The sequence below is a fragment of the Schistocerca gregaria genome, chromosome 7, assembly GCF_023897955.1.
Source record: "Schistocerca gregaria isolate iqSchGreg1 chromosome 7, iqSchGreg1.2, whole genome shotgun sequence".
NCBI lineage: Eukaryota > Metazoa > Arthropoda > Insecta > Orthoptera > Acrididae > Schistocerca > Schistocerca gregaria.
In genome coordinates, this window is record NC_064926.1 from 184,416,726 (window position 1) to 184,436,754 (window position 20,029).

The 20,029-nt window shown below is 38.9% G+C and overlaps 1 protein-coding gene across 1 annotated transcript in view; it reads right to left on the reverse strand.

Annotated features, from left to right (window-relative positions):
- The window catches only part of LOC126281192 (N-acetylglucosamine-6-phosphate deacetylase), a 106,081-nt gene that overhangs the window by 26,445 nt on the left and 59,607 nt on the right, over positions 1-20,029 (reverse strand). The window lies entirely within an intron of this gene.

Sequence of the window (20,029 nt, forward strand, 5' to 3'; positions counted from 1 at the left end):
GGCCGCCCAGACGCGGGATATTGTTGTGTTAACAGTTGCACGCGCCAAGAGAAGCAGTGCCATAGTACAGTATAGTATAGTATAGAATAGTTCGCAAACTTACGATTAGGGGGGAGCGTGCAGTTTATGAAGTAAAGCCACCACGGCCGCATTAACCCTTTCGCTGCTACAGAGACGTGCTCCCCGCATTCCGCACTGTGCACGATTTTGTCATCAGTGCACTGCTCGCATGTGCAGAAACATGGTGTTCTGACTGCTTTGACACACTTATCATTCGATTTCACAAAAACTATTTGGCCCAAAAATTTGATTTTTACACATCTTCTTGACTTAATTTTGTTTCGATGTTCAATGCAGTTATTGTGCAGCATTAAATGTAGTAAACCATTGCTCGAAATTTTGAAGAGTTTGCAGAGGTAAAAGTCCACAGCGTATACTTTCCATATGGTCAATTTTAGTTGCCCCTAGAAATATCAAAAAATTACATTCAAACGAATAAAATTCATGAAGTAAGACACTTTGATATTGTTTTTAAATAAAGAAAATATTAAGCACCAAGCAAGGCTTGCACTCAGAACATCTTGCTTAGCAGCCAGGTTTGCACTCAGAACATCTTGCTTAGCAGCCAAACACCTTAACTATTACACTAATGCAGCTCGTCATTCAACAGAATTCCTGGAGGATTTTAAAGAATCACGCAAAATACCAACAAACACTGTTGGTATGGCTATGAATTACATTTCGTCGAAGTACAATAGGAAATAAACAATTACGGCTGTTCTTTATTGTGAAAAAGTGGTTAGTGAGAATGAATTTCCTTGCTATCGCCTGATTAGGAGGCTTATTGCTTGTTTGGTTTAATTAATTAATTAATAGAATTTGAAGCAATTGGTATAAAGAAAGCTTTTTCCAAACTTTCTTTTATAGAAAGTCTGCTATCAAGACATTGCTTTTGTTCAATTACTTTATTTAGTTTAGTTTCTAAAACTGAAGACACTCGTCCGTACTCTGCACTGCACTCGAGCTCTGGCAATGTCTTTCTCTATTCATTGGCTGACTGTGTTTAGTGACGTCAGATGCACAGAACGAACGTAAACTCGGACGCCATCGTAAATGACGCGCACTTTACTACCTCATTTACAAAGCATTAACAGACCATACAGCATTATCCACATAGATGGTTTAACATTAGAACACTGGAAATGTTTACATATATCTGCATTAAAAGTACATCAGCTGCTACAGGCTGGCCTAGCTGCACACATGCCATTGCATTAGCTATCACTCTTCAGAAACCATAAACATATCAGAGTTTGAAGAGGATGTGAACAACGATGCTGGCATTTTGAGTACCAAAACATACAGTTTTCAATGGATACTCTTCAACATGTCTTACAGCAACGGATGTATGCATGTCACATGTTATCCTTGTGAAAAAAACTGTTATCACTTTTTTATACGTTCAGAGTACGTTTTTGTCACCCCAACTGCCAGCAGAAATGATATTTGCATACAATTTAATCATTATAACTCGGAAATTATTACTGTATGAGGACCAAACTTGGTAGCATTATTGTGAAGGACATGGGGAAGAGAAATAATGCACAACCAATTCAACGGAAACATTTTTAATATGGTGCTATGGTACATCATACTATTACATACCAGTATAATTGCTGCTGCAAAAGGGGCTCAAGATGGCACCCATTAGGTCCAGAAGAGTTCGAAAGCACAGAATTGCATCCTGCACAGCAGAACAATGCATGTCCATAGGTATGCTAGCTACCTATCTTGATATGCTGCGCTTCAGATCAGCGTGTGTGAATGTTCCCCTGGTAAAGCCTGTCCTTCAGGCAGTCCCACAATCAAAAACGGTTGTGAGATCAGGTGATCTTGCCGGACAAACATTTGGAAACAATCAGTTGATAATTCGATTGTTTCCAAATGTATTTCGGAGAAGGAGGTGAACTTTGCAAGCAATTTGTGTGGGGCCCATCTTGCATGAAAACTGTTGATGTTTGATGTATGTCTCTTGTGTAGGGCGGGTATGACATGCTGGTGAAGCATATAACAATGACACTGACCAGTCACACTGCCCATCTTTGGTCTTTGACTGCCAACATATTCAAGAAAGACTGGACCAATAATGAATGTAGCCGTGAAGTCGCACCATACAATGACACGTTCACGATACAGAGGAACTTTATCCACAGTGACTGAAGGTGAAGCTCAGCAATTCTGTGTGTTCACCTCACCCTTCAGAGAAAGATGAGCTTCGCCTGTCCACAGGACGGTCCATGGACAGTCCTCGTCAACATCAATCCTTGCGAGAAAGTGGAGAGCAAAGCATACCATTTGAGAATGCCTCAAAACACCTACTGTACAGTGGACATGGGATGTCCAACTCTTGTGACAACACAGCATGCACACTGCCTGATGATTAGGAATTCTGTGCAGCATTGTCTGCCATAGCAACAGCGATTTCATCGGCCCAGCTGTTGCTTCACAGTTTTTTACCCATAACCTGACTGCATGTGCTGATGGTATAGCATCATTCCTTCTAGAGTTGAAGTGACAATGGTATTCCTATCTAGCAGCAGCAACACTGTCACTGTTTTTTAAAGGCCTTCACAGCGACAGCTCATTCGGGGCCGCTCCAGCGTTCGATCACAGCAAATGGCTTCCATTCCCAAAATATATTACACACATTCAGTATTGTCAATAATACCATTCTCTTTTTAGAGACTAATTAAGACAATCTGTTTTTCTTCCATAGCATGTACTTGTTGAAAAATGGGTATTTCAGTACATTCCTCTTGCATATTTGGCACTTCACTGTGTAAAGGGCATAAGTCAAGGTTTGATTAAAGAATATTTTGGAAATATGTTTGATATGTCAGGCTCTAAACAAGTACAGTTAAGCTTCTTGAACACTAAACTAAAGTCTGGAAAAAAAAATATTGTAAATATTAATTAATTACTGGAAGAGAAAATATATTTTCTTTCATTATCTCAAAAGTTACATTTTTTGTCTTACCTCCTATTTGCAATGACCAGTTTAATTATTGTGTCACTTTTTGAGTATGTATATTCTTGGGATTTCAAGAATTAAGTTCATCACAGAACCAATCTGGACTGCCAAAAATAAGAATCTAACAAACATTGAAAGAAACAGGAGATGGTTCTGTTTGCATGACAATTTCTTAGGCACTGCCATATTCTTATAAAGTTAGTTAATAGCACACTTGTCTGACAGAATTCTTACTGTACTACACTATGAGGACAGAACCAGAGGACTTGAGTTACCATAGACTGCTTCTCGCCAAACAGAGGAGGCACAGAACAGCAGGCAGGTACATGCATAATACAAGTGTGCTTCTCTGCCACTCACTGCCTCCCCTATGTTGTGAGTTGCAGTCTGTCTAAATGCATATTGTTATTTTTTCAGCCCCAATTTTTTACTGTAAATATAATTAAGATAAATTGCTACTCACCACATACAGGAGGGGCGCGCGCGCGGCCACACACACACACACACACACACACACACACACACACACACACACACACACAGAGAGAGAGAGAGAGAGAGAGAGAGAGAGAGAGAGAGAGAGAGAGAACAAACTTCGCCTCCGGACACCACAGTGTAACTGAGCTGAATAGTGATCTGCGTGGAAGAGACGTAGAGTGGGATGGGGTGGAAAGGCAATGGGATAGCAGGCCAAGAGTGGGGGAAGATCCTATAGTGCTGCCTGTCTAAGTGTGCTGGGACGGGATTGTGGAGACAGGATAGTGGGCTGCTTGGTGCAGCATCAGTAACCTGTGCACAGAGCGGGAACACCAAAGGCTAAAGGACAGTTCCGACTATGCACGTGCAATGGGAAGATATAACCACGTGTGAGGTTGGAACGGGGCAAGTAAAGGGATAGAAGCAGATGGGGGAGAGGGACTAATGAAGGGTAGGGTTAGGGGGCTTACAGATATGAAGGATATGCTGCAAGAAGTGTACCAGACTGTCTATTTCAGAAAGGCTGGTGTTGGTGGGACGAATTCTGGGGGTATGGGCTGTGAAGCAATTGGACAGGTTAAACACATTGGGTGTGCTGCATACTCAACAACTGAGTGGTTGAGCTGCCTCTCTGCCACATTTTGGCAATGGCTATTCATGTGGAGAGACAGCTTGCTAGTGCTCTAATTCACATAGAACCATGCAGTAGTTGCAGTTAAGTTGGAAGACTACACTTTGATAGGGTAGGAAATGCTTCTGACAGAACTGGAGAAGGTGAAGTGGGAAGGCATATGGAACCTCTCTCCACATCACATCAAACCAACCAACCATCAACAATACCTCCATTTTGACAGTTTTCATCAGACCACAGTGTGAAGTCTCTTCTATACAGCCTAACCACCCCAATTGTACAATATGCAATGATGAGCCGTCCCTTCCCAAATTTACCAAGGGGCTCACTTAGGCCTTCATTGCCTGAAAATGTGTTCCCCCTCTTGTCCAGAAACAGATCTCTCATGCCTTATGTCCTCATTCACCCATCACACCCACCATATATCACACACTCAATGACAGGGCACAAATGAGTGCTCCCTTAATGCCTAAATACCACCCAGAACAGGAACAACTGAATCTGTTAGGGTATTGATTACCTCTCATCATGCCTAGACATGAGACATATCCCCTCTACAACTGGTTCATTCAGTCCCTGAGCATTTAGCTCAACATGGTGTGCTTATCTTCAATGACTGCTTCACAGGCAGTGCCATCATGACTCTTCCTACCAATCTTCACTAGTCCTTGTCCTTCACCTGCTTCTATCCAATTCTTTGCCCCCAATCCGGTCTCACACACACCTTCAATATCCCCAGCACACCTGCATAGTCCATTCACCTTTTCTGCTTTTCTCCTCTCCCTTTCCCTGCCACCACTTGTGACCAAGACATTTGTAAAATCGGTGTAATATATATGGGAAAAAATTGTCTGTGTTATTATATTTCATTTCTGTATGAATAATTACTGAATAAGTGGATTCTGTAAAAAAGGAAATAATTATTTTTCATTTTTATGCTTCTGTAATATTATGTATGCCAATTTTGCTAATAACGTCTGTGGTCGGCAAGTGTGGAAACCGAAGTAGACAATGATAATTAAAAATATAACAAAGATATACATTAGTATAGTAAATTGCTTATAAATAGTGGAGGTTTGGACATCACTATCCCTGTCTTCTTGTAGCCATGAATGTTGTAAGTGCTTGGGACACTAACGCTTAGTTAGCTTTATTTTGTTCTTTTATTGAGAAAGATGCCATTGGATATTGACGTATAAAAAAAGGTGTGTACTTTGAACTTTATGTTGATTTTGAATATACAAATTCTTAAAAATGCTTGTAATAATTTGTAGCTAGCTTGCCAAGAATTTCATTCCATATTTTTCGCCATTTTCAGTGAATTTAGGATTTTTTATGACACAGTGCTGCGCCACGATTGTGGGAGCCGCTCCCGTGGCAAATTCAAGCGATAATTCAATATAATTTGCCGATGACATTGTAATTCTGTCAGAGACAGCAAAAGACTTGGAAGAGCAGTTGAATGGAATGGATAGTGTCTTGAAAAGAGGGTATAAGATGAACATCAACAAAAGCAAAACAAGGATAATGGAATGTAGTTGAATTAAGTTGGGTGATGCTGCGAGAATTAGATTAGGAAATGAGACACTTAAAGTAGTAAAGGAGTTTTGCTATTTGGGGAACAAAATGACTGATGATGGTCGAAGTAGAGAGGGTATAAAATGTAGACTGGCAATGCCGAGGAAAGCGTTTCTGAAGAAGAAAATTTGTTAACATCAAGAATAGTTTGGACAAGAAGAGAATAGAAACTTTAGAAATGTGGTGTTACAGAAGAATGCTGAAGATTAGATGGGTAGATCACCTAACTAATGAGGAGGTGTTGAATATAATTGGGGAGAAAAGGAGTTTGTGGTACAACTTGACTAGAAGAAGGGATCAGTTGGTAGGACATGTTCTGAGGCATCGAGGGATCGCCAATTTAGTATTGGAGGGCAGCGTGGAGGGTAAAAATTGTAAAGGGAGACCGAGAGTTGAATACACTAAGTAAATTCAGAAGGATGTAGGTTGCTGTAGGTACTGGGAGATGAAGAAGCTTGCACAGGATAGAGTAGCATGGAGAGCTGCATCAAACCAGTCTCAGGACTGAAGACCACAACCACAACCACAACAACAACAACAACAACTGAATGAAAACAGTTTTCCCGCAACTATGCGGACAGGTCATGGTACATTAAAATTATTTCCTTCAGCTTCCCAGAGCCCCCGGGGATCTGCTAGTACACATCAGTGATGTAAATAATTTACGTAAATCAACATTTTAAAACTTTACTTATGTGAAAGCAAAGACTGCTGTGTTGAAATCTGGTAGTATGGCTAATAATATAAAATCAATTTTCATTTTTAGTTTCATGCTCTTGTGTTAGCTGTGGCCATCAATAATGTTGAAATATTAAAAAATCCATTGCAGCTTTTATGTTTGGCAAACACTGCATACTGTAACTTCTGTGCATATAATAAGAGTTAATTTGCAGTGCATTTGAGAGACGAGAGAGAAAGACATGTTTAAGTTCGTAATCAGTTACGGTAATGATACAGTGTTCCATTTCTAACTAGTCAGATCAGAATTATGAGAACTTAACCTTGCAAATTAAAGATCATACATTCACAGCAGGAAATCTTTTAGTGTTGGGCGTATCCCCACATAATAGATCAGAGGGCACAAAGTTAAAATTTTCAACTACAGAAACCAGTAGCGAGAACCGCATTTTCACTTTTGTGGCGTAACAATAATCAACATGTAGTTTACTTACAGTGATATGCTACATATATTATATATAAAATCGAAGTGCACAGGGAAACGCAACACACTCCAGTTTCATACATATATTCTGTCCTTCCACATAATCCTTTCCTCTTCTTTCCCACCCTTGATGGATTCCCCACTTCCACTCCAGCCTCAAATACACATTCTATACCCTCAGCACACTTGCATTGTCCTTTCCCTTAACTGCTCTCCTACCCCCTCCCCCTCCCCAACCACAGTCTCTCTATGCCACGTGTTCCCCTCCCCATCCCATGCCGCTATTTATAGCCGTGCCATGCCCTGATGACGTCACAGCCAAGGCCAAACTTGATTTTTGCCCGGCGAGCGACTGGTAAGCATAGAGTCGTGCGCCACGCCGGGCAACGTGCCAACAGCGGAAACCCACGAGGTGCCTCACACAGAGAGCATCCCAGAGTGCCCCTGAGAGCTAAAACACCAAGAGGCTTCTATACATACGGGTGTACACAGGTGGATGGGTTTCGTTGCAAGATTTAGTTTGGCTATGTCCGTGCAAGGAACGGGTAATGGTTGGATTACTATTGCCTTTGTTCGATCTAGTGATGCTAAGAAGAGTTCTTTGGATTCCTTTCCAACTCGTGATGTAATTGCGTGGAAGACAGCTCCAAATGAAATCACCGTTCAGCTCAGTCTGGCTTCAGAGCTCATAGACGTCAGTGACGGTGTGTGTGTGTGTGTGTGTGTGTGTGTGTGTGTGTGTGTGTGTGTGTCAAAGAATTTACACTACTAGCTTCCTAGCTTAATACTATACACGAATCTACTTTTAAATGTGCCTGTTTGCCACTCAATGTCTCCTCAGTGTGGCAAGTAGCTACTTATCCTAATTCATGTGGTAAACAAAGTTCTGGCAGAATGTAAATAATTTTGGAATAAAGGAGACCACTCTCACTCTCAGAATAGTAGATGTGTTGGAATGTAGACAGAAAACAATGAAAACCTGTCAGTTTTTGGACAAATTCTGTAACAAGCTAGAGGGCATGCACATGACGTGTCCCCCCTCCCCCAACACACACACACACCAAGTGGATACATTGTGCCATATGAACAAATAATGCTGGGATTGCAGTTCAGCAGGTGGACTTGGAATAGTATGAAAGATTGTGTTGGATGGAGTAGGTAAAGGAAGAAAGAGGTGGGAAACAGGAGGATGGGTTGGCGAGTCATAGCTGGTGACTTGTAGGGAGAAAGAAGCTGTGCATAATAGGAATGCAAGAGGGAGAGGCTGCAGATGCACAGCATACGAATGCAGGGGTGCAATACACGGGCACTGTGGCTAGTGAGTTCGTGCAGAACACAATGACAATGATGTGGAGGTATATACTGGGAGGGAGTGACAGGACAAGAGGAAGGCGAGACCATTGGGTAGAGAGTGTGGGTCAATGGGTTAGTGAAGATTGAGGCCAGGAGGATTACAGGAGTGGAGGATGTGTGGTGAAAAAAACTCCCATCTACATAGTTCAGGAAAGTTGGTGCTGGAGGAAAGAATCAAGATGGCACAAGTTGTGAAGCAGCCACTGAAATCGAGCATGTTGCAGTCAGCAGTGTGTTCTGCAACTGCATGGCCAATTCTGTTCTTCGCCAGTTTGGCAGTGGCCATTCATTTGGGTGCACAATTGGTTAATGGTCACATCTGCATAAACTGCTTTCTAGAAATTGCAGCACAGTTGGTATACGACATGGCTGCTTTCACAGGTGGTCCTGCCCCTTATGGGATAAGGTTAGAATAGGATGTGCTGAGTGAGTGAATTGGGCAGACTTGTACCTAGGTCTTCAACAGGAATTTGAGCCCTGTTGCAAGGGCTGGGAGTGGATGTGATATGGGGATAGACAAGGATTTTGCGTAGGTTGAGTGGGTGGGTGGCAACATACCACTTTAGGAATGACGAGGGGCACTCCTTCACAGTTGGTCCTTGGGGGTGGTGGGAGGCCTAGGTTTGTGTCACAATTTAGTGCGGGAAATCTGTTAGTGACCTAGGTCTCGGAGGTGGGCGTTGGGCCTGTCTGTGAATGCCTTTGTGATACCTTCAGCATACCGAGAAAGCAAATTCTCTTCGATGCAGATATACTGTTCAACATGCTAAAGGTCTCATAAAGGTATCCAAAGACAGGAAGTACCTGCAAACCTAGTCCACAAACAGATTTCCTGCACCATATCCTCACACATCTCTAACAGAAACAGATCAATTTTAAAGAAGGAATGTTTAAAAATGGAATGAGTTACTGTATTTACCTGATTATAAGATGTGGTTTTTTCCAAATTTGTCATTCAAAAAACATGGAATCATTTTACATTTGCAGATTAAACTTCTGACCACAATCTATTGGTTATGAGCTGTAGATTAAAACTGAAGAAACTGCAAAAAGGTGGGAATTTGAGGAGATGGGATCTGGACAAACTGATGAAACCAGAGGTTGTACAGAGTTTCAGGGAGAGCATAAGGGAACGATTGTCACAAATGGGGGAAAGAAATACAGTAGAAGAATGGTTAGCTCTGAGGGATGAAGTGGCGAAGGCAGCAGAGGATCAAGTAGGTAAAAAGACGAGGGCTAGTAGAAATTCTTGGGTAACAGAAGAAATATTGAATTTAATTGATGAAAGGAGAAAATATAAAAATGCAGTAAATGAAGCAGGCAAAAAGGAATACAAACGTCTCAAAAATGACATCGACAGGAAGCGCAAAATGGCTAAGCAGGGATGGCTAGAGGACAAATGTAAGGATGTAGAGGCTTATCTCACTAGGGGTAAGATAGATCTGCCTACAGGAAAATTAAAGAGACCTTTGGAGAAAAGAGAGCTACTTGTATGAATATCAAGAGCTCAGATGGAAACCCAGTTCTAAGCACAGAAGGGAAAGCAGAAAGGTGGAAGGAGTATATAGGGGGTCTATACAAGGGCGACATACTTGAGGACAATATTCTGGAAATAGAAGAGAATGCAGATGAAGACGAAATGGGAGATACAATACTGCGTGTAGAGTTTGACAGAGCACTGAAAGACCTGAGTCGAAACAAGGCCCCGGGAGTAGACAACATTCCATTAGAACTACTGACAACCTTGGGAGAGCCAGTCCTGACAAAACTCTACCATCTGGTGAGCAAGATGTATCAGACAGGCGAACTATCAGTTTCATACGTCACAGCTGCAAAATACTAACGCGAATTCTTTACAGACGAATGGAAATACTAGTAGGAGCTAACCTTGGGGAAGATCAATTTGGATTCCGTAGAAATGTTGGAACATGTGAGGCAATACTGGCCCTACAACTTATCTTAGAAAATAGATTAAGGAAAGGCAAACCTACGTTTCTAGCATTTGTAGACTTAGAGAAAGCTTTTGACAATGTTGACTGGAATACTCTCTTTCAAATTCTAAACATGGCAGGGGTAAAATACAGAGAGAGAAAGACTATTTACAATTTGTACAGAAACCAGGTGGCAGTTATAAGAGTCGAGGGACATGAAAGGGAAGCAGCGGTTGGGAAGGGAGTGTGACAGGGTTGTAGCCTCTCCCCGATGTTATTCAATCTGTATATTGAGCAAGCAGTAAAGAAAACAAAAGAAAAATTTGGAGTAGGCATTAAAATCCACGGAGAAGAAATAAAAACTCTGAGGTTTGCCAATGACATTGTAATTCTGTCAAAGACAGCAAAGGACTTGGAAGAACAGTTGAACAGAATGGATAGTGTATTGAAAGGAGGATACAAGATGAACATCAACAAAAGAAAAACAAGGATAATGGAATGTAGTCTGGTGATGCTGAGGGAATTAGATTAGGAAATGAGACACTTAAAGTAGTAAAGGAGTTTTGCTGTTTGGGGAGCAAAATAACTGATGATGGTCGAAGTAGAGAGGATATGAAATGTAGACTGGCAATGGCAAGAAAAGCGTTGCTGAAGAAGAGAAATTTGTTAACATCGAGTATAGATTTAAGTGTCAGGAAGTCATTTCTGAAAGTATTTGTATGGAGTGTAGCCATGTATGGAAGTGAAACATGAACGATAAATAGTTTGGACAGGAAGAGAATAGAAGCTTTTGAAATGTGGTGCTACAGAAGAATGCTGAAGAGTAAATGGGTAGATCACATAACTAATGAGGAGGTGTTGAATAGAATTGGGGAGAAGAGGAGTTTGTGGCACAATTTGACAAGAAGAAGGGACCGGTTGGTAGGACTTGTTCTGGGGCATCAAGGGATCACAAATTTAGCATTGGAGGGCAATGTGGAGGGTAAAAATCATAGAGGGAGACAATGAGATGAATACACTAAGCAGATTCAGAAGGACGTAGGTTGCAGTAAGTAGTGGGAGATGAAGAAGCTTGCACAGGATAGAGTAGCATGGAGAGCTGCATCAAACCAGTCTCAGGACTGAAGACCACAACAACAACAACAGATTAAACCATTGCTGCTGAGGTCAACGTGTTTATAGTGTTTGATAGATTAACACAGGGGTCATCTTACACTTGCAGTTCAAGCTTGGGCTATTGAGGTTTCATTCAAGTCTATTTTGAGGACTTCCAAAGGTTAGAGTTTAGCATACAATACTTTCATTCGAATCCACTCAAGATTTCCCGATATACCAAAGCACTCGCTAGTACCAATCTTGCTCGAACAATCGCATGACATTTGATTTGCGCTACTAGTGCAACAGACATGTAAGAATTATGAACCACCTACTATGACAATCCAATGCCCTGCATATAAAATTAACAATTTTGCGAAAAACAAGAGGAAATAGCATTAAATTCTATCAACTTAGAAACTTTTGTTGTATTTAAACAGGTTTGCAATAAAAAAAATTTACAGGTATGGATACTGTACACATACATTTTTAAGTAAAGGTAAAACTCAAAGGCAAAAAAACTTGCCCTCAAAATCCATTACTTGACTCTGAACCCAAATCAATATTTTATTTGGTTATGAGAAACAAATGACTCACAAAGTGAGTTGCAAATGAGAAATTTTGTTGCTGTTCACATATTAAAACTCTGGGGATAAATGTTATCAGTTTTTAATCAGCCTTACAACAAGATGGTGACATTCAGATGAAACGAGAAAGAAAATCAACCCAGACTTAAATGTCTAACAAATGAAGCAAATTACACTATACTGACTGTAGTCATTATCACAAGAATAAAATACAGTGGCAAGACCCATTCTGGAGATAGTACCAACAAACTTCACCAGATAACAGAACGAGCGAAAGTTCAAGAATTGGACTGAATCGTGATTATGATCTCTTATTTATGTATTAGTTACTGTTGTTACATATTACCTTCACCCTAAAAGACACTGCCACCTGTGTTTCACTGTTGCTCAACATCACAGAAGGCCTGGAGGTGCAACAGTGACACCAGCTTGGCTGAAAACTATCATGGGGGTGGGGAGGGGAGTGGTGATTGGGCAACAAATTTCATCTGGAAATCAATATTGCGTACCTTGGATTTTTAGAAATATTTTTAAACTGCAGTTTGCCTGAATCCATATGTACTTGGAATCAAACTGACTTTAAAACTGAACAAATACTCCATAATATCATACATTACTGAAGGAGATGGTAAAAATCTAGATTGGAGAAGTGGCATACTTACATGTTTCCAGCAGCACTGTTGTTGACGCTCACCTTCAGGTATGATGGAAATAGAGGGTGTGTCAGCTGCTGTTCTACACAGCCAATGAGAGAATGGTGGGCAGAGGATATGTTTTTGTAGCTAAAGACATTGTAATATTCTCACATCACTATAGAAGCAAACTATACTATGTGTTTGGCAAAAAAGAAATCACAATGTATTCAGAAGAAACAACCAAATATCTGTGACAACGAAGATACAAATTTCACAGCTGCCCTGTCAAGATGAATATTAAAAATAATGGTACCACACATGACAAGCTAAACAAAAATGACAATAAAGATAAGAATTAATGTAAACAATGTTTTTGTTTGTTTTATTCCTCCTTGAATTATCAGATCATAGACAGTCAATAAATTATAAGTTTAGAGTAGGGTAATGTTAACTTTTTAGGCAAATACCTAACATCAAGAAAAGTTTGTAATTTTCATTAGTCAGAATATGTTCAAAAATAAATTTTTCTCAAGGATCCTCTTTTTTAAAAAAAAAAAAATGGTGGGGGGCGGGCATTGGTCGTTGTCTTATATTCAGAGTCATCTCATACTCAGATAAATATGGTACCTATGGATGACAGGCCCATCTAATCATGAATGACATTTGCAAAACGAACTGAAAACAATGATAAACCTGCAGACATTTGCCAACTGTCTGAACAATCCCTTCGACTACTGCTGAGATTGAGACATGTTTACCGCCTCTGCTGAGGATCAAGACATTTCTAAAATGCACAACAATTAAGACCAGCTTAAGTGCATTAGCAATGCTCTCAATAGAAAAGAACATAATTCAAAGCTTACTTTAATTTCAGTGAAATCATTATTTTTGATTAATTTGTTTCAAAGGAAGGCATAGGAACAGACTTGGCATGCCAATATTGTTGTAGGCAAATTTATTTCACTTGTACTTATATTTTTTAATAAAATGATGTATGTTTTTTATGAACTTGATAATGATTTTCATATGCACACATGAAACTGATGTTGCATGTAAACTCCTCGCTGTAATAGTCGTGGGCCACCTCTGCTTAGCAAACAGTTAAATTATCTGTAGTTACTCCTGTTCATTCCTGAGCTGTTTTCTAACCTGCTTTATATTTCAGAATTAATCTTTCACTCTGCTGCATAGCATGCACAGTTTTTGAAACTTTCTGGGTTATCAGAACAGCATGTCAGACTGGGACTTTGTGGGAAATATCCTTCCTTCCTTTAGTGCTAGCCGCATGTGGTATGCAGTAGAACTTCTGTGAAATTATAAAGTAGGACAGAGTTACTAGAGGAAGTGAAGCTGAGGGGACAAGTCCTGAGCCATGCTTTGATAGCTCTATCAGTAAGGGCATAACCAGAGGCAAAAGGCAAAGTTGTGGATTCAGGCACTCCTCCGGTGTGTAGTTTTGTCTTACTGGACTGAGAAATGTGTTAGCTGACTTACTTCATTACAGAAATGATCTGTTCTCTACAGACCTTTTACATCTATGTTTCCATGTCTCTGGTGACTATTAGTGCAAGATGTGTGACAACATATTAGGAGTAGAAAGATTACACGATTCAAGTAAGGTGTGTACAAGTCGGATACACTTCTGTTTTGTCACAGCATGTTTAAATGATAGCTTCTTGTAATCCCTATCCATAGTCTAGAAATTCTTTAAACAATGCCATTTTCTGTTTTGGCTATAATTTTTTTTATTGTGCTATTGCAGCTTTGGCCTATGTAAAATTATCAAGCAATTATAAACATATAATACAAAGAACCATGAGAAAGGAATAGGAGAACAACAGTATGTACAAGAAAATTTGCAGTTCACTAAAATTCACATGCTTACAAAATTTGATGCGATGTTACAGGAAACAAAAAAGGGATTAAAAATAAGACTGCTATTGTAGAGGTGTCCCTCCTTGACAGTGGGTGAATAAGTTATAGGAACAATATGTCAGATATTGTGCCACAGATATAAACAGCATATGAGCACAGAGTGCTATTGCAGTGAGAATACTTAAAATTGAGTCAATAGTTGTTATCACTAACAAAGTCAGTAAGTGGTGGTTATGGGGGGAGGGGGGGATGTGTACACATAAAACTAACATTAGTTTAGCAAAATAAAAAATATGTGGGTAAATTAACATAGTATAAAACTAAAGAGGGGGAGGGGGGGTTAGGCTACTATTAAACCATTGTAAATTCTACTACTACTACTACAAATTTATTCAAAGGAAGTTATATCTTACAGTTTATGCTTTATGCATTAGTTAATTGCACTTATTAGATCTCCAATGGTATGTTACATACCAAATCATGTACAAACTATCCTGTTTTATACCCCATTGCAATTGTAAATTTCATGGTGTTTAGTAATCTATGATTAATTAACATATGGTCAGCCTTTAGTGCATAATATGAGATTAAAAATGAAGAGCTTTCATATAAAATTAGGCTGACAAGCAGAATGTACAGAACATATTCATCAAAATACTAAAGAAAACAAAACTGAAGAAATTATGATGATCCAACTTAGTAGAGATTTCAATAAAACTAAAACTGTATTGGTCAAGGAGTATAAAACATCGGGCTGAAATAGGTTTGTGTGTGTGTGTGTGTGTGTGTGTGTGTGTGTGTGTGTGTGTGTGTGTGTGTGTGGAAAGGGCAGGGCAGGGGGTTATTGGAACAAAGGTGAGTGGCCTTAAAACAATGAAAGTGCATATTTCAACATTGTGCTTATGTGTCACTACTAACAGAAGTGTTATCATGATTAGGTTATATACAAGTTACACTAGAACAAGGATTTACATTAGTAGACGGTATGCTTTTTTCAAAAGGAAACTTAGAACTGCTCAGAGAGCTATGGAAAGGTCAATGTTAGGTCTCACTAAGAAAGATCGACAGAAAAGTGAAGACATTCGAGCAATTACAGGAGGAAAAGATATTATAGAATGGGTTAAGACTCTAAAATGGCAATGGGTATGACATATTGCACAAACAAAGGATGGAAGATGGACAAAATCAGTTTTAGAGTGTAATCCCAAAGGAAAATGAAGACCAACAGTGAGACCACCTGTTTGCTGGGATAAGGAACTCAGGAAGGTTGTGGGCTTCAACTGGCAGAAGACAGCAGAGAACTGAGATGCATGGAAACATCTCTTAAAATGTATTTAATAACTTAAAGAGGCTATATCTTGTATAGACTGAATTAGCTGAATAATAAATAAATAAATTCAGTAAAGGCAGTTGTAAGAGTAAGAAACAAATATCAAAAACTTTGCTTAGTGGCCCATCTGGGGCAGTAGCAAGGGGGTGCGGGATTGGGGGGGGGGGGGGGGGGGGGGCTTGGGGGCTTTAGCCCCCCACCCCCACCCCAATGGGGTATCATATTACACTAGATAAAATAGCTTAAGAAATCAGTGTATACATCACTTCAACAGATTCAATCTTTTTTTTGTATAACTATGTAGCAACATATTTCATACACATTTTAACAAAAGAATAAGAGCTTCAAATAGCTTACTCTCTAAACCAATAAATAACATTTAACTTAAAATGGGCATCTTATTATTTATTAATATACATTGGATGTATATTAACGTATGAGTACCACTTACAATAATCAAGAAAGCTAAATCTGCCAGGTATGCTTACCAACACTTAAATTGCTGACCCCAGACAAAAACTTTGAAATCACTGGACATCTGGGTCAAATTGTATTATTTTCCTGGGTGCACACATTCTGTAGACATGTTTTCACCCTGAACTCCAAAACAGTTACCAAAAACTACTTTAAGCAACACCAAATTTTACCAGTTTGTCGGTGGAGGACCCCAACTTTCCTTTTGCTAAGCAATATTCTATTCCCCCAACCCCGCCATCATTAGCCACCCCCTTGACCAACTTCTAGAATCGCCCCTGTGGCCCATTCTACCTGACAGTGGGACCCCGTTCAATGATCTTTATGTGAAATGTGTTGCAATGGAATGTTTTAACTGCCTCATTTCGCAGATTCTATTGGTTGTTCGCAGGTTCTATTGGTTGTGGATGACCTACCTTAAACCTAATCAATTTTAGGAACATGCTATCATAGTCAGAGTACAAAGGTTAAACAACATTTAAAAAATCACAATTTCTTTGTAAATACTTGAGGTAACATTATCCAGACATGCAATCTGCCTGGTAAGTTTATTGTTAAGGCAAAAGAAGGGTTTGAATTTAGAGGATCCAACAGATGACTAGTTTTTGAAACTTTTTACCATCACATCAGTATTGATACTATCAAAAATTAAAATTTTATGTGTCTTATATCTAAGTAAATGTAATTTACAGATTAAGCATATGTTTCGCATAAACTGTTACAACAGTTTAGGGGCAAAATACATTGACAATAATGCCCATGGCATTAAACTTATGGTTAATATCACTTAAATAGTATGGACACACTACAATTGTGTGTGTTTGATCTAAATAACCCATTAAAAGATTAAAGCCAACTGAAGTGTGTTCATGTTTCTTAAATCAGAGCTCATTAGGTATATCACACTGTAGCACCTATAAAAGTAGTTTAAGTCCAAGAAGTTTATTTCGCACAGGGAAGATAAGAATCAGTAACTAACTCATTGGCTAAATTTCCAATGAAAGTAGACTGCTTAGCCAACATCTTTACAATTTTGCCTAAAAGAGAAGCACAAATTTAAGACTATAGATAGTTTTCTAGGACTTTGACTTATGACATCTCACTTTTTCAATTGAATTAAGTAAGATTACTTTCCTAAAGTAATTAAATGGTGGCAATGTCTAGTGTGATGGTCCCTTTAGAAATACTTGCAATTATGAGCAACACAATATTGAAATGGTCACAGAGCTCTTTCCATTTAATATCAGTTTTAAATAACATCAAACCATATTGATTTGGTGTACTCACTATTATGGTATTTGAATGTGTAAGGCTTGCTCGTTTCTCCTGAGGCCAGAAGACATACCAGATACTTAAATTTTGCTCACATCATTTGATCCCACAATTATTACAACAAAATATTTAGTGACACACACACACACACACACACACACACACACACACACCACACACACATATTCCAGGCTCCATAAATTCATCTACTTCCAACTCTTAAGTCATACAACACTGGATGTAATACACTTGCAAGATCACAACCATACCGGTTTCAGAGCATAACTTATCTTTTAGTACATACTTTGAAATAGGATTCCTTTCTTCCTTCCTCCCCCCCCCTCCCCCCTCATCCAACCCCCCCCCCCCCCCCTAATTCAACCTACTGAATTTTTTTGCATTTTATCTGTTAAGAGGATTTTTCCAATATCAATTGACACTACTGATTCAACATTTTTCAATTTAGTGTTACTATTGTCTTTTAGCTTTAGCTTCTAGGTGCAAATCTTTCTCCTTGGAATAGTTTCCCCATCATCTATCAACATTGCAAGTTTGCTTCAGCATTGTTATTACAAATAGTATTTTTATAACAAATATTGTAATGATACTAAATGTGTTTGGTCTTTGCTCTGTTAAGATTGCTGTTGGTGGACGGCATACATAGCCACACAGCCACAATGCACAGGGCTGCTTAAGCCATACAAGAAACTGCTGACTGCGCCACTCAGTTTGCTACAGTCAGGGCAACATATTGAAGAGCAAATACCCCATGTACAACTGAAGTTCCCGGAAATCAGGTCCCTGAGCATTATGTGAATGACGAACCAGCAGTAATGAGACCCAGGACTGACAAACTTAGTGATTTTGGCTAAACTTGTATGGAAGTTGTCACTATGAAAAGCCACAAATGAAATGGAAAGAAAATTTCAGCCATTCAGAAGCAGTATTGTTAAAAATTACTAGATATGGTGGACATTCATGAAAAGAAAGGAAACCAGTGATATGGCAGGTGACCCATGAAAAGAGTGGACATTCAGTTTGGAGTAGCAGAAGAAGAAATATTTGATACAAGCTGCAGCAGGCGAGTGAAATGCTCGACTCCTTGACGTTCATCAACACTGATTGCAGCTGAAAGAGAGCAAGATGGAATCTTCCATCTGCTCTTATTGCAAATCTACAATTTTTTCTTTTATTTGATTTGTTTTTCAGTTTCCATGCACTTTCTAAGTAGTATACTTGTGTAAGGCACTCAAATATTTCAAAATCTTAACTAAACCTTTCCCCACTTAAATTCATCACTCAAAGCATTATTTTTAACATACTGATTCCAATGATAAATCTAATTTGCTGGAAAATCTATTAATCAAAAGATATGATGAATTAAACCTTTTACCACAGTTCGACCTGGCAATTTCCATGTGAGACAGTCCATATTTATGGATAGTAATACAGCTAATTAGAAAAATGGCATTACAACTTTTCCTTAACTTACTTCAATTTAACTTTTCAGAGACTTATTTCAATTTCTGTGAAACTAATTAACTGATGAGATAATTAACATTATATTTCCGGTATAGTTGTGTTATGTACAGTCGATTTTGCTTCTGTGCTTGTCAGATTCTGACCTTCACCATTATACTTTTGTTGACTTACTTTTTATGCACAAGATGACATACTTCACTAATTGATTATGTCATAATTTAAGATTTTTGCACAATTTTCTGTAATTTTCAATATGGCACTTGTACTCATAAATAGAGTATTCCTAACACAGATGCATAAAATGATTTTGTAAACTTTTCTAATTTCCTACACACAATACATTGCATAAACAAAATTACTGATAATACAAACAGTCCATTCTGAGTGGTAAAAATCTACCTAGTCATTTTTCAAATGAGTATGGAGTATCCGCAATTGCAAATTTTTATACATAAGTCTTCAATATGTCGACCACAACTGAAAATTTTCAGTCTGAGCTCAGATATAGCAATGATAACACCTGTGTGCAAAAAAGTCCACAGTCAGGAAGTAAACGTGTAACATCTGTGCAAAAATATATTGAGTGAGTCAATGAGCAAAACCTATTTTGAAAGGGTCTGGATACCTGCTAGCACTCACCCAAAAGCTATGCGAGACCCCCAGAAACCACATTTATGTTCTATCTCTACAATGTGGATGATTTATCATGTTGACATTCATACAACTATTCAGTATTCACGAAGTTAAATGTTATCATTTCTATGAAAAACATAGAACTGTGTATATACATGACCGACAAATGTGTTTGGAATAATGGATGTACTTTCATGAAGCCTTTTGAACAGATGAATGTGTTTTACTTCAGGCTGCTAATGTGATTTGTACATGATGTTCAGTCAACTTGGGGACTGAATCAAATCTTGAATGTGTGCACTGTTTAAATGATTTACACCCATTGCGTTCTGCAAATATTGTGTTCAGACAGCAATTGTATTTGTCACTGTGATACTGAGTCGTAGGAAAGTGCGGGTGTCTTATTGCACGGAAACATTTGATGAGCAACCAAACTGGCCACTGCAATGTTTCTGGTTGCAATAAAAGTGAAAAAAGCCATGT